This window comes from Camelus bactrianus, chromosome 21 (assembly GCF_048773025.1).
Source record: "Camelus bactrianus isolate YW-2024 breed Bactrian camel chromosome 21, ASM4877302v1, whole genome shotgun sequence".
In the NCBI taxonomy this organism is placed as follows: Eukaryota; Metazoa; Chordata; class Mammalia; order Artiodactyla; family Camelidae; genus Camelus; species Camelus bactrianus.
The window spans coordinates 6,228,632-6,237,398 of record NC_133559.1 but is presented as its reverse complement, the minus strand read 5'-3'; the positions used below and the strand labels follow the sequence as shown (position 1 = coordinate 6,237,398).

Genomic DNA, 8,767 nt, shown 5'->3' with positions numbered 1-8,767 from the left:
CCCACAGACCGCCTCTCCGCTCCCGGCCACCTCCTGCCACCCGCCCCAGCACGCCCTGCCCCACGTCCCTGCCTGGTCCCACTCTTGCAGCTCTTGGTTTTATTTACTGTTTCAACTGTTGTTATTCTAACCAAATATAATGTAAACTCAATGAAGTTAGGGATTTTGTACTTTTTGTTCCCCACTCTGTCCCCAGCACCCAGAACAGGGCTTGGCACACAACGAGTGTGTAATAAATCAGTGACGAGTAAATTAAAGTGGCCTCCGTTTCTCCTTGGCAAGATGGGCACAAGCCAAAGCCAAGAGCGAGCTGGCCTCCAGACCCTCCGCCAGCCTCACAGGGCACTGGGACACAGTCGTCCCTCCCATCTCCCAGAGCCAAGATGAAGGTCATGGCTTCTCCACTGCAGGCCGGGCAGCGGGGGCCTGTCCCCTGCCTGGAGAGATGCCCAGAATCCAGGATCCAACTTCTGAGGAAGACCCTACTCTCACTTTGCTTCAAACCCAAAGTCCCTTAATTCTTCCCTTTCTCTCACTCCCCCACATCGAGTCCTCTTCGTTTAATCACCAAATACATTTTGAAGCTGCCCACCTTGTCTCTGTCTCCTTTTCCACCACCAAAGTCCAAGCCACCCTCTTCTCTGCCTGGACCACCGCAAAGCCGCCAGCTGGGCTCTCTGCTCCTCCTCTGAGCTTTTCCTGTTCACGCTCGTGCAGCACCCAGCGTGTATGTTTTAAAACATGAAATAAGAGTATTTTCTCTCTGCCTAAAATCCTTCAATGGTTGTTCTTTGCTTTTAAGATCAAATCCAAACTCACTGAACCTCATCTCCCACCTCCTTGGCCCTCACTTGCTACACTCAAGCCCCACTGGCCTCTTCTCTCTTCTCCAAAACACAGATCCTCTTTGACTTATGATGGAGTTATGTCCCCACGAACTCACATAAGCTGAAAATATCATTAAGTCAAAAATGCATTTAATTCACCTCACCTACCAAACATCAGAGCTTAGGTGGGCCTACCTTAAACGTGCTCAGAACACTCACATTAGCCTACAGTTGGGCAAAATCATCCCGCACAAAACCTATTTTATAATCAAGTGTTGACTATCTCATGCAATTTACTGAAGACTGTACCGAAAGTGAGAAACAGAACGGCGGTGTGGGTACGGGACGGTTGTGTGTTGGCTGTTGACCTCCCTGACTGGGAGCGGCCGCTGTCCAGCATCATGAGGGCACCACACTCCATATCGCTAGTCTGGGAAGAGAGCAAATCCAAATTTCAAACCGTGGTTTCTACCGAAGGCCTATCTCTTTCACATCAAGTCAAAACTTCGTAAGCCGGGGGCCATCTGTAGGTCAAGCCCTTCCCATTTGTTTTGAAGCCTCCCTCTTCCTGTGCTGCTCTTTCTCATCCTTTACACCTCTGCTTAGACGTTACCTCCTTGGAGAGGCCTTCGGGGCCTGGCTTCCTGAAGGCCCCTTCAGATACAGCCGTTCCGTGTCACTCTGTCACGTTTCCTGCCTTCCTGATCCCACCGCCTCTGTAATGACTTTGTTTATTAGCACGCTGTCTGCCTCCCCCGCTAGTGGAAGCTCCCTCAGGTTAGAGATCCTTGTCTCTTTAATTCATCTGGCTTCTCTGGAGGCCTCGCACGTGATTGGTGCTTAATGAGTGTTCTTTTGAAAGGATGAATACGGGGCCTCTACTCATTCACATCCTATTTTACCCACTGACTCTGGGCGCAGTCTCTTCATCCTGCTCTGCCTCTTACAAGCCTTTGCCACTTTTGAGGTCCCCTCCATCGGAACCGCCTCCTCCCTCCCGAGGCCGATCACTCCGCGTCCTTGTGCACCTCGGGACTTTGCTCTTCCCTCCGACCAGTGTGCTCTTCTGATTTCTCTTACCAGCTGAACCCTCACCCGTTCCTCAGTGCGAGGTTCAGACATGACTTCCTCCAGTGTGTGCAGATCCCTGCCGTCTCAGCCCTTCCTTTAGGGGGCGGTAGATCATATCACTAACAGAACATTTATGTGTTTGGTTGTCACTGATGCTGTTGTTTTGCGTTTCTGTCTCCCAGGTGGACTGTGGCATCTTCTGGAAGACAGAGATCTGTCTTATCCATCGTTATATTCTCAAGACTTACCAGACCTCATGTACAAAGCAGCTGCTCAGTACGTGTGAGTGGAACTGCTTGGAAGGCCTGGCCCTTTATTACACAATCTCTTACCTCTGGGACTGCCTCTGATCCCTTCAGTGACTCCTCCCTCCCTCTGTTAAATATGAAACTTCCTGAGTTTCTCCTCTCAAACCTGGTATTTTTCTGTACTCTTTCCCAGAGACTGTCAGAGCTGAAAGCAGCTCTTCCACTCCCAGCACACGGGAAGTCCTGCCGTGTTGGGTCCCCGCCTTAGTCCTGAGACCAGCCTGGTCACTGCCGTCTCCAGCCCTTGGCAGCATCCGTGGCCAGACCTTTTTATTTTTAAGGTTCTCTGAAGAACCATTCTGACACTCAACACATACTTCCTGTGCAACAGAAATGGGACACAGATTTCTGCTTGATGCAGGGAGACATGACCTTTGGAAATGAGTGCTCAACACTCTTGGGGCTGGTGCTTTTTGGGGTGAAACTAGGAAGGATGGGGCCACAGGACATTCAGTCCAGGGGGTCCCTCTGCCTCCTCAGCTCATGGACTTGGATTTCAGACTGTGGTTCTGATGAGGACAGTGTGTTTGTAAACGCACAAAGTCACCCAGCTACAGCAACAAGCCCTCTGAGTTCAGCATGGACACCGAGCACTTAGGACCAATCTCCATGCACTTGTCCTCAGAATCCGAGACTAGGTCTGCCTGGGTGACCTCAGGGAAAAGTCAAGCAGGCATAGTCCTAGGGTAACTATAATTAGGGTCCTAAACTCCCACCCACAGCACATCATAGCCTCGAACGTTTGCCCTGAGCCTGCATGGGTGTGCGTCACAAGCCTGGGTCCAAGGGCTTGGCAACACCTGCATCGCTACTCCCACCTAAGTGAACGTCAAGAGCTATCAGCAAGGTTTAAGGTAAAAAGCACAAGCTTTGGTGGGATTTTTTCATTTTCAAAACTTCTAATTTTTATTGAAGTGTAGTTGATTTACAATGTTAGTTTCAGGCTTACAGCAAAGCGATTCAGTTACACACACACATATATACACATTTTTAAAAATTCTTTTGCATTATGAAAAAGCATAGGTTTTGAAGTGAACCAGATCTCGGTTTGAATCATGACACTCCCATTTGTGAACTTCATTCAGCAAATATTTATGAAAGTCATTCCATGCACCAGGCATTGTACCAGACCCTGGGGAGAAAAAAGGAAACAGAACCAACATGGACACTGGGCAAATTACTTACAATTGTAGGCCTCTGCTTTCTTATCTAAAACGAGGTCGTGGCTACCCCCTTAGAGATGTGAGAGGATTTTGTGAGACGATATGTGTAACTGTGGAGCTATTTACATTATCATCATTGTAATTAATAAAATAACATGGTAGCAGCGTGTGTGAAAAGCCACACAACTATTTAAACTTTTGAACCCTAAGGAACCTTTATCCTAAGGAAAAGCCCAGATACAAAGACATAGATGAAGGAGAGAGATGGGAAAGAAATTATCTACCGACTAAGTACGTACATTCTACCAAGCACTGGGTGAAATATCTTACATTTCTTAATTCATGAAAATGAGCAAAGGGAAAAAATTACAAGCAACCTAAGTATTCAGCAGTAGCATCATGAATGAAATATTTTACCATCATTTGAAGTAATTATAAAGACGATGTACAACATCGAGAAACGCTCGTGACATGATGTTAGGTGGAGAAGGCAGGTGACGGAGTGTAGGCGCGCAGATCACAGCTGCAGTGACACACAGCTCCTGCGCGTGAGCACAGACACGCGGAGCAGCAAGGCCTGCGCCGGAACGACGGGTTTACGGCGCCGACTCTGCTCTCCATTTCCCAGACTGCTGGCAGTGCTCTTCCATTTTTTGCTATATCAGTGTGATAGCTGGGCTTTTCCTAGGGTGTTTTATTTGCAGGTTATTTCTCTCTGTTCTCTGCGGTCCGCACATCAATGCTGAAAGGGGAGAAAATAAATATTTTCGTGCTTGGAAGTCTCAGTAGGGGGCAAATCTCTGAAGAGGCCTCGGTTGCATTCAATGTATTGCTGTTTCCTGAAAAATAAGTGGAAGAGTTACCCCCGTTATATTTAGTGCTACTGATAGCAAGCCTTCAGGAACAGAACTCCTGCTACAGCAGCACCTGCCAGCCCCACCATCAACACCTGGAGGGCTCTGTGTCCCTAGGAGGGCCATCGGCACAAGCTGACCTCCCTTCCATCCATCCACCCACCCATCCACTCACTGACTCTACAATCCACCTGTCTATCCATCTGATGCTGATTTACTATCTTCCATCCTTCTATCCCATCCCTTTGCTTATCCATCCATGCATCTACTCTTTCTTGGAAGGGCATCATCACAAAACTTCCTTACAGGAATTAGGGATTTACAAGTGTCCTGATTCTTCAGCTGGCAATTAGCATGAAAAAGCAAGGTTCACGTTCCCAAATGGGGTCAATGATGCAACAGGACAGGAGCCAGGAGGCGTGCTTCTCATCTTCGCAGTTGCTGGTGGGCCGCTCAGGAGCTGGCTCGGCAACTGGGCAGGCTCCCACGGCCCAGGAACAAAGGGCCCAGTAATCAGGTCAGATCTGTCGCCAGGGTCCTCCCTGTCCCAGTAACACCCAGCTGGCGGCTGGGAGCAGGATCTTCAAGGCATTCCAAGCCTTGGCACCTAAATCTGTCACATTCTAGGGCTGTAGGTGGAGTGGGAGAGGCCATGCAGTATGCACTTGTCAGTCTGCCAGCTGAGAACCTGTTTTAATGAGTTAAACAATTGGCTCTCGTTACATAAGCCTGGACTGTGACCTTCTCAATCAAGTGTTAATGGGGGTTGATGAGGACAATCTACCTGGGACCTTCTCACCTCACATCAGACTGCTTAGAGTCCTACCTCAGTCCCTAATGAGGTTAGATGGGGAAACTGAGCCAGGGTCTGCTGAGTGACCGGGATGTGTTCACAGAGCAAAATAAAGAATTCAGCATCGATGGAGCATGTGTGTGAGGTCCAGCGCCTGAGGCAAGGAAGGCAGGGAGGAACCAAGCGCACTTCCTGCCTGTAAGCACGGAGTCTAGTGGAGAAAACAGACCCTAAGACAGTGAGAACAAGGGTGTAAGGGGCCACAGCAGTAGTGAGGACAGCATGAGCTGAGAATCCAGATGTGGAGGCCACATCTGTCTAGACAACCCCAGAGGCTTCAGGGAAGGAGGCATTGGAATTGGGCCTGGACCGCACAAGCAGACATGGCTGTGCCCTGACAGATAAACGACGGGAAAGCATGGAGGAGAAAGGGAGAAGGCGCTCACACCGGGTCCCCGAAGCAGCAGCCGCTCCCTTTAACTGTGCAGCTCAGATGTGAAACGTAAGCCCCGGAAGGTCCTCTCGGTGTTCCTGGAACACGCTTAAAGCCATCATAGGGGGAAGGTACAGCTCAGTGGTAGAGTGAGCGCTTAGCATGCACAAGGTCCTGGGTTCAATACCCAGTACCTCCACTAATAAATAAATAAAAATTAAAAAAAATAAAGCCATCATATCACCAGGTCACTGTTCAGTCTTCATTTTGTCTAGAAGAGCATCTCTTCCCTCTACCTGGCCCCAGTGATCCCAGCCTGCTACACTTCACTCACCCTTAAAGGCCCAATTCTCAGGCTGCCTCTTCTGTGAAGCTCCCTGGGCTGACCCCACCTCAGGGCCAACCCCCTCCGCGCCCCCCATGTTTTGTTCTAACTCTAGGACCACATTTATCAGGCTGCATTCCAGTTAGTCTGTGGATTCTCTCTCCAACAGCTTTCATTATTGTATCGCCAGTGGTCCTCACAGTGCCCGGCACACAGTCGGTACTCAACATCTGATTGTCCAGGGACAACTCCTTCCAGGATCAACTCACACTCAGGTGATCCAGAAGCACCATCCAGACCCCTCTCCTGCGAGACTGAGCTTGTCGTCACAGCAGGAAGCCACCAGTTAACCTGGGAAAAACAAGTCTACCTGCAACCCAGCCAGCTCCCGAGCCAGCGTGCCACAGACCAGCCACCTCCAGCACACTTCGTAGTTTCTAGTGTCTGTAGGAAACCCGGAGCTCCCTGGGCCCCAGCCAGCAATCAGCCATCCCACAGATGTTAATTGCATAGAATTCATTAATTGCGCTGCATAGAAGGCATCGCAGCACCAGGACCCTTCAGTGGCTGGGAGGAGAGGTGGGAAGGGCTCACTAGTCATCAGAGATGAGACAAGGCTGTTTATTTTTAATTAGTTGAAAAGACAGTCTGATCGGTACTGTCCTCATTATCCTCGCCCCACCTTCCTGTAATGGGCCTGCCTTACTTGTATAACTAGATTTTTATTAAAAAGAAAATTTTAAGACAATCTGAGTGGGAGTAGTGAAGATTTCAGGAACATAGTCACTGATTAGTATATACTGATAGATCACCAATAGTCTCCAATTTGCAACACACCTAATTAGCCATTAGTCGTGAATAGGAAAGCAAGGAGGTATTGAGTGTGTGTGTGGACAGGAGAGGGGCTGGTGGGGGCCTTGGGGGATCGAGGGAGCAGGACTCAGAGGCCTCGAAGGGGTGCTGTCAGGGCAGTAGTGTCGTCAGCAGACTGCCTCCCATCCTCCCGAGCTGCCCTTCTCCCGGCCTCAGCTCACCGCCCTTCCAGCTCCAACCCTAAGGCCTGGGCCCCTAGAGCTGTCCTGTCCCTTTAGTTACCCCGCCCAGCGTGGGAACAAATGATCCTATCTTCTTGTTTAGAGAAAAATGAGGGGTGTGTATTTTTGTTTTCAAAGGCAACTTTACTTGGGAAACCAAGAGGAATGCAAAGCAAAAGCGAGCACGCAGGGAGCGGCAGCAGTGGGAAGTTTTCCCGGCTCAGCCTATCCTGTGCCAGGTGACGGTGCAGAAGGGCTGGGCTGGCATGTGCAGCCCAGGGCTTGGCCTTCTTCTGACTCTCACCAGGGATCTGCTACTTGTGTGCTGCCCCCACACCTTCCCGACGTGGTCCAGGCAGGTGAGAAGAAAACATTTTGCTGCTTCTCACCTGCAGGCTCTGAACTGAAGGCAGTCCTACCCACCCGCCCCAACCAGCATCCCCAGGGCCCCTTGGTCTCCCTTCCTAGATGGTACCTGCCAGCAGGTGAGCTAGCTGGATTTTTCTCTTCCCCTGTAATCTTACCAGGAAAGGCTCTGCCCAGACTCCCTTGGTGCTGCCTGCTCTCAGGGCCCCATCTTTTCGCTGCTGCATTTCTCTGATCTCAGGTCCTCCGTTCCAGGGGCCAGTGACCAGGCCAAATGCTCACTGGGCCTGTCACTGACCACTTGTCAGTCAGCCCTTAGGTTCCTCCTCCGCAAGCCCCTGACATCCAGTGCTGACCCCTGTCCTGGCTCCTGCGTGGGACTCCCTGGGCCTCGTCTACCTCAGGCCCAGCAGCCACTTGCACACATCTGGGCAGAGGTGGGGCCTCTCACCTCCCCGCCTCACTCTCTACCGCAGGTCAGCCAGGTACAGTTTTGCCCAGACCCTGCATGCTTCATGCTTCCATCTGCCTAGACTGTTCCTACTGCTCCTAAAATGAAACTCAGGCCCCTCCCCTCCTCCCCGCAGCTCTCCAAATCTGAAAACCCCTTTCCAAATCCCAGCTCCGCCATTTCACAGATGACTGACGTGGACAAGACTTTTCAGCTGTCCAGGGGTAAGCCACGTCCGTAAATCCAGGAAAACGGTAAAAACCAGCACAGAGAATCAAATGAGAGACAACGTAGGTGCAGGGCCTTGCAACTCTGGGCTGTTGGTTGTATTGGTCTCCGGCCCAAGGCTGACTTCGCTGTTCGTCTCCACCTGAAATACATTCCCCCTCGGGTTCAGGGTGGTGAGCCCCTCCCTGAAGCCTGGCTTCCTCGCCAGTTTTCTGGTTTCCCCCTTTCTTGCCCGTCCTCCACCAGGGTGGGTGCGGAAGAGGCCTGCCTGCTATAGGCCCAGCTCAACACTAGGTGGCAGCCTGCCCACGGGCCTTTGCTGGACAAGCCGCGCCCTCCACCTGGCTCAGCGCCGAGGCCCCAGGCTTCAGCGGGGTTACCCCTGTGCCAGGCACGTCCCACGATCCGCCCTAGCCCACAACTGCAGCTGCTGGCAGCAGAGGCGCAAGGGAAGCTTCCCGCTGGCGGGTTCAGGCTGAAGCCGCGGAGGCGAGAGGAGGTGTGGGCCAGGTCCCGAGTCCGCTCTCCCGCCAGCTGGGGCTCCGTTTGCAGAACAGAGGTCTCACGCAGTCCTTGGTGGAGCTGGAGGGGCTGAGGTCTGGGTGGCAGCAGAGGGGCCTGGCAGGGCAGCCTTTCAGGCCAGCGGCTGCTCTACCTACAGGGCCTGGAGTTCCCTGCGGAGGCCCCTCTGGGAGCCCACTGAGCCTGGGACACGGGATCTCTCCGTTCAGCCTTTGTTTCTTTCCAGGGAGGGGGGAGTGGTGATTAGGTTTATTTATTTACTTATTTTTTTTAATGAATAGGGACTGAACCCAGGACCTCATGCATGCTAAGCATGCGAGCGCTCTACCACTTGAGCTGTACCCGCCTCCCCACCCTTCAGCCTTTCTCCCAGCTGACTCCCTCCCCTCCAC

The 8,767-nt window shown here is 51.6% G+C and overlaps 1 long non-coding RNA gene across 11 annotated transcripts in view; it reads right to left on the bottom strand.

The window, feature by feature from the left end:
• Positions 1-3,071: 3,071 nt before the first annotated feature.
• The window catches only part of LOC123617868 (uncharacterized), a 150,872-nt gene continuing 145,176 nt past the window's right edge, over positions 3,072-8,767 (bottom strand). For 6 of the 11 annotated variants that reach the window (XR_012501291.1, XR_012501297.1, XR_012501295.1 and 3 more), the window contains one exon: positions 3,073-4,208. This is a non-coding gene — a long non-coding RNA (uncharacterized LOC123617868). Of the gene's footprint in view, positions 4,209-8,767 lie in introns of all 11 variants that reach the window. The other 5 variants (XR_012501289.1, XR_012501299.1, XR_012501298.1 and 2 more) reach the window with 3 other exon arrangements.